This window comes from Puntigrus tetrazona, unplaced genomic scaffold (assembly GCF_018831695.1).
Source record: "Puntigrus tetrazona isolate hp1 unplaced genomic scaffold, ASM1883169v1 S000000003, whole genome shotgun sequence".
In the NCBI taxonomy this organism is placed as follows: domain Eukaryota; kingdom Metazoa; phylum Chordata; class Actinopteri; order Cypriniformes; family Cyprinidae; genus Puntigrus; species Puntigrus tetrazona.
This window is the reverse complement of record NW_025047683.1, coordinates 2,741,823-2,748,125: the sequence shown is the minus strand read 5'-3', so window position 1 is coordinate 2,748,125 and position 6,303 is coordinate 2,741,823.

The following is a 6,303-nucleotide window of genomic DNA, read 5'->3' as shown; positions in this document are numbered from 1 at the left end:
TGAAGTGGGAGCTTAACGCGGCCGAGATCGGCTGTGAGATGCGCCTGGATGTTTGGACTTAGGTTTTGAGCGGCAAAAAATACCTCGGGGTGGCGGTGGTCGAGTGGGAAAGCGTCCGTGAAGTGGGAGCTTAGCGGCCGAGATCGGCTGTGAGATGCGCCTGGATGTTTGGACTTAGGTTTTGAGCAAAAAAAAACCTCCAGGAGGCGGGAAGTCGAGTGGAAAAGCGCCCGGGAAGTGGGCTTATGCCGGCGAGATGGAAATCTGAAATATCGCCTGGATGTTTGGACTTAGGTTTTGAAAGCAAAAAAAATTTACTCCAGGGTGGCGGGTCAGTGGGAAAAGCGCCCGTGAAGTCGCATAACCCGGCCGAGATCGTCTGAAATATGCGCCTGGATGTCTGGACTTAGGTTTTGAGCGAAAAAATTTCCTCCAGGGAGGCGAGTCGAGTGGAAAGCGTCGTGAAGTCGCACTTAACCCGGCTGAGATCGGCTGAAATATGCGCCTGGATGTTTGGACTTAGGTTTTGAGCGAAAAAAATTTCCTCCAGGAGGCGGAGTGAGTGGGAAAGCGTCCGAGAAGTCGCTTAACCCGGCTGAGATCGGCTGAAATATGCGCCTGGATGTTTGGACTTAGGTTTTGAAGCAAAAAAATCCTCCAGGGTGGAGGGTTCAGTGGGAAGCGTCCGAGAAGTAGCATAACCGGCCGAGATCGGCTGGATAACCCGGCCGAGAAGCGCCTGGATGTCTGGACTTAGGTTTTGAAAGCAAAAAATTTCCTCCAGGAGGCCGGGGTCGAGTGGGAAAGCGTATCCGAGAAGTCGCACTTAACCGGCTGAGATCGGCTGAAATATGCGCCTGGATGTTTGGACTTAGGTTTTGAAGCGCAAAAAAATTTCCTCCAGGGTGGCGGGGTCGAGTGGGAAAGCGTCCGAGTCGCACTAGCCCGGCTGAGATCGGCTGAAATATCGCCTGGATGTTTGGACTTAGGTTTTGAGCGAAAAATTTCCTCCAGGAGGCGGGGTCGAGTGGGAAGCGTCGAGAAGTCGCACTTAACCCGGCCGAGATCGGCTGAAATATGCGCCTGGATGTTTGGACTTAGGTTTTGAGCGAAAAAAATTTCCTCCAGGAGGCGGGGTCAGTGGGGAAAGCGTCGAGAAGTCGCGCTTAACCCGGCCGAGATCGGCTGAAATATGCGCCTGGATGTTTGGACTTAGGTTTTGAGCGAAAAAAATTTCCTCCAGGGAGGCCGAGGGTCGAGTGGGAAAGCGTCGAGTCGCTTAACCGGCTGAGATCGGCTGAAATATGCGCCTGGATGTTTGGACTTAGGTTTTGAGCGAAAAAAATTTCCTCCAGGAGGCCGGCGGGGTCGAGTGGGGAAAGCGTCCGAGTCGCACTTAACCCGGCTGAGATCGGCTGAAATATGCGCCTGGATGATTTTCGTTTTGAAAAAATTGCACTAAGTCAACCGAAGGAAAGAGTCCGACTTCCATACCCTCCGAGGCTCGAGTCAGGCCGACCGAGGCCTCTTCGGGCACGATTCAAATTTCACCGCGACCCCGGAGTGGCGTTTACAGAACAGGAGCAACACATTTTTTTTTTTTTTTTTTTTTTTTCTCTAAAACTCTGAAATTCGTGCCCTGCGCGTCGCTGCTTTAACAGGGCGAGTCTGTGGGCGCAGGCCTTTGTAAAACATTCATCAGGGCCTTTAATAAATAAAATCATACCCAAATCTGTGTTATTGTGTGGGGTTAGTCTGTGGCGCAGGCCTTATGGAAAACATTCATCGAGGGCCTTTATTAAATAAAATCATGCCCAATAAAAGTTAATGGGTGGAGTTAGTCTGTGGCGCAGGCCTTATAGAAAAACATTTTCCAGGGCCTTTATTAAATAAAATCACGCCCAATAAAGTTACTGTGTCGGGTTAGTCTGTGAGGCAGGCCTTAAAAAAACTGTCATCCAGGGCCTTTATTAAATAAAATCATGCCCATAAGAGTGTTATATATGAGGTTAGTCTGTGGCGCAGGCCTTAAGAAAACATTTATCCAGGGCCTTTATTAAATAAAATCATGCCCAATAAAGCGTTACTGTGTCGGGTTAGTCTGTGGCGCAGGCCTTATAGAAAACATTTTCCAGGGCCTTTATTAAATAAAATCATGCCCAATAAAGCGTTACTGTGTCGGGTTAGTCTGTAGCGCAGGCCTTATAGAAAACATTTTCCAGGGCCTTTATTAAGTAAAATCATGCCCAACAAAGAGTTACTGTGTCGGGTTAGTCTGTGGCGCAGGCCTTAAAAACTGTCATCAGGGCCTTTATTAAATAAAATCATGCCCATAAGAGTGTTATTATATGAGGTTAGTCAGTGGCGCAGTGCTTATAGAAAACATTTTTCCAGGGCCTTTATTAAATAAAATCACGCCCAATAAAGCGTTACTGTGTCGGGTTAGTCTGTAGCGCAGGCCATATAGAAAAACATTTTCCAGGGCCTTTATTAAATAAAATCACGCCCAATAAAGAAGTTACTGTAATCAAAGGTTAGTCTGTGAGAGTAGGCCTTAAAGAAAACTGTCATCAGGGCCTTAATTAAATAAAATCATGCCCATAAAGTGTTATTATGTGAGGTTAGTCAGTGGCGCAGGCCTTATAGAAAACATTCATGAGGGCCTTTATTAAATAAATCATGCCCAATAAAGAAGTTACTGTGTGGGAGTCAGTCTGTGGCGCAGGCCTTATAGAAAACATTTTCCAGGGCCTTTATTAAATAAAATCACGCCCAATAAAGAGTTACTGTGTCAGGGTTAGTCTGTGGCGCAGGCCTTATAGAAAAACATTCATCGAGGGCCTTTATTAAATAAAATCACGCCCAATAAAGCGTTACTGTGTGGGTTAGTCTGTGGCGCAGGCCTTATAGAAAAACATTTTCCAGGGCCTTTATTAAATAAAATCACGCCCAATAAGAGTTACTGTGTCAGGGTTAGTCTGTGAGGTAGGCCTTACGAAAACTGTCATCAGGGCCTTAATTAAATAAAATCATGCCCATAAGAGTGTTATTATGCTTGGGGTTAGTCAGTGAGCGCAGGCCTTATAGAAAACATTCATCGAGGGCCTTTATTAAATAAAATCATGCCCAATAAAGAGTTACTGTGTAGGGAGTCAGTCTGTGGCGCAGGCCTTATAGAAAACATTTTTCAGGGCCTTTATTAAATAAAATCACGCCCAATAAAGAGTTACTGTGTCAGGTTAGTCTGTGAGGGCAGGCCTTATACAAAACATTCATCGAGGGCCTTTATTAAATAAAATCATGCCCAATGAAGAGTTACTGTGTCGGGGTTAGTCTGTGGCGCAGGCCTTATAGAAAACATTCATCCAGGGCCTTTATTAAATACAATCATGCCCAATAAAGCGTTAATGTGTGGAGTTAGTCTGTGGCGCAGGCCTTAAAAAACTGTCATCCAGGGCCTTTATTAAATAAAATCATGCCCAATGAAGCGTTACTGTGTCGGGTTAGTCTGTGGCGCAGGCCTTATAGAAACCATTTTTCCAGGGCCTTTATTAAATAAAATCATGCCCAATAAAGCGTTACTGTGTCAGGTTAGTCTGTGGCGCAGGCCTTATAGAAAACATTTTCCAGGGCCTTTATTAAGTAAAATCATGCCCAACAAAGAGTTACTGTGTCGGGTTAGTCTGTGGCGCAGGCCTTATAGAAAACATTGTTCCAGGGCCTTTATTAAATAAAATCATGCCCAATGAAGCGTTACTGTGTCGGGTTAGTCTGTAGCGCAGGCCTTATAGAAAACATTTTTCCAGGGCCTTTATTAAATAAAATCATGCCCAATAAAGCGTTACTGTGTCGGGTTAGTCTGTGGCGCAGGCCTTATAGAAAACATTTTCCAGGGCCTTTATTAAGTAAATCATGCCCAACAAAAAGAGTTACTGTGTCGGGTTAGTCTGTGGCGCAGGCCTTATAGAAAACATTGTTCCAGGGCCTTTATTAAATAAAATCATGCCCAATGAAGCGTTACTGTGTCAGGTTAGTCTGTGAGCGCAGGCCTTATAAGAAAACATTCAATCAGGGCCTTTATTAAATAAAAACATGCCCAAATAAGTGCTATTGTGATGGGGTTAGTCTGTGACCCCAGGCCCTGTGTAAAACTGTCACCCAGGGCCTTTATAGAGTAAAATCATGCCCAATAAGGTTAGGGTTAGGGTTAGGGTTAGGGTTAGGGTTAGGGTTAGGGTTAGGGCTAGGGTTAGGAGTTAGGGTTAGGGTTTGGGTTAGGGGTTAGGGTTAGGGCTAGGGTTAGGGTTAGGAGTTAGGGTTAGGGCTAGGGTTAGGGTTAGGGTTAGGGTTAGGGTTAGGGTTAGGGTTAGGGGTTAGGGTTAGGGTTAGGGTTAGGGTTAGGGCTAGGGTTAGAGGTTAGGGTTAGGGTTAGGGTTAGGGTTAGTCTGTGGCTTGGGCCTTATAGAAAAAACATTCATCCAGGGCCTTTATTAAATAAAATCATGCCCAAATAAGTGTTATTGTGATGGGGTTAGTCTGTGAGCGCAGGCCTTATAGAAAACATTCATCCAGGGTCTCTATTAAATAAAATCATGCCCAATAAGGTGTTACTGTGTAGGGTTAGTCTGTGGCGCAGGCCCTTTGTAAAACATTCATCAGGGCCTTTATTAAATAATATCATGCCCAAATAAGTGTTATTGTGATGGGGTTAGTCTGAGCGCAGGCCTTATAGAAAACATTCATCCAGGGCCTTTATTAAATAAAATCATGCCCAAATAAGTGTTATTGTGATAGGGTTAGTCTGTGGCGCAGGCCTTATAGAAAACATTCATCCAGGGCCTTTATAGAATAAAATCATGCCCAAATAAGTGTTATTGTGATGGGGTTAGTCTGTAGTGCAGGCCTTATAGAAAACATTCCTCAGGGCCTTTATTAAATAAAATCATGCCCAATAAGGCGCTACTGTGTCGGGGTTAGTCTGTGAGCGCAGGCCTTTGTAGAAAACATTCATCCAGGGCCTTTTTAAATAAAATCATGCCCAAATAAGTGTTATTGTGATGGGGTTAGTCTGTGAGCGCAGGCCTTATAGAAAACATTCATCCAGGGCCTTTATAGAATAAAATCATGCCCACATAAGTGTTATTGTGATGAGGTTAGTCTGTGAGCGCAGGCCTTATAGAAAACATTCATCCAGGGCCTTTATAGAAAAAAATTATGCCCAATAAGGTGTTAGTGTGTAGGGTTAGTCTGTGAGCGCAGGCCCTTTGTAAAACATTCATCAGGGCGAGAATGAAATAAGCGATGCCCATTAAAGTGTTACTGCGTTGGGGTTAATGTGTGAGCCCAGGCCCCTTTGGAAAATTGAAATCCAGACACAGGGGTTAGTAAATGTGTGTGTCCGAGTCGCTCTTAACCGGCCTTGATCGGCTGTGCAGCGCCTGGATGTCTGGGCGTAGGTTTTGAGCAGCAAAAAATCCTCCAGGGTGGAGGGTCCGAGTGGGAAAGCGTCCGAGAAGTCGCACACTTAACCGGCCGAGATCGGCTGAAATATGCGCCTGGATGTTTGGACTTAGGTTTTGAAAGCAAAAAAATCCTCCAGGGTGGCGGGGTCGAGTGGGGAAAGCGTCCGGGAAGTCGCACTTAACCCGGCCGAGATCGTCTGAAATATGCGCCTGGATGTCTGGACTTAGGTTTTGAGCAGCAAAAATACCTCCAGGGTGGAGAAGTCGAGTGGGAAAGCGCGAGAAGTCGCATAACCCGGCCGAGATCGGCTGAAATATGCGCCTGGATGTCTGGACTTAGGTTTTGAAAGCAAAAAAATCCTCCAGGGTGGCGAAGTCAGTGGGAAAGCGTCCGGGAAGTCGCATAACCCGGCGAGATCGTCTGAAATATGCGCCTGGATGTTTGGACTTAGGTTTTGAAAGCAAAAAAAAATCCTCCAGGGTGGCGAGGTCAGTGGGAAAAGCGTCCGAGTCGCATAACCGGCGAGATCGTCTGAAATATGCGCCTGGATGTCTGGACTTAGGTTTTGAGCGGCAAAAAAATACCTCCAGGGTGGAGAGTCGAGTGGGAAAGCGTCCGAGAAGTCGCATAACCCGGCCGAGATCGGCTGAAATATGCGCCTGGATGTTTGGACTTAGGTTTTGAAAGCAAAAAAATCCTCCAGGGTGGCGGGAGTGAGTGGGAAAGCGTCGGAAGTCGCATAACCCGGCCGAGATCGTCTGAAATATGCGCCTGGATGTTTGGACTTAGGTTTTGAAAGCAAAAAATTTCCTCCAGGGTGGCGAGAAGTCGAGTGGGAAA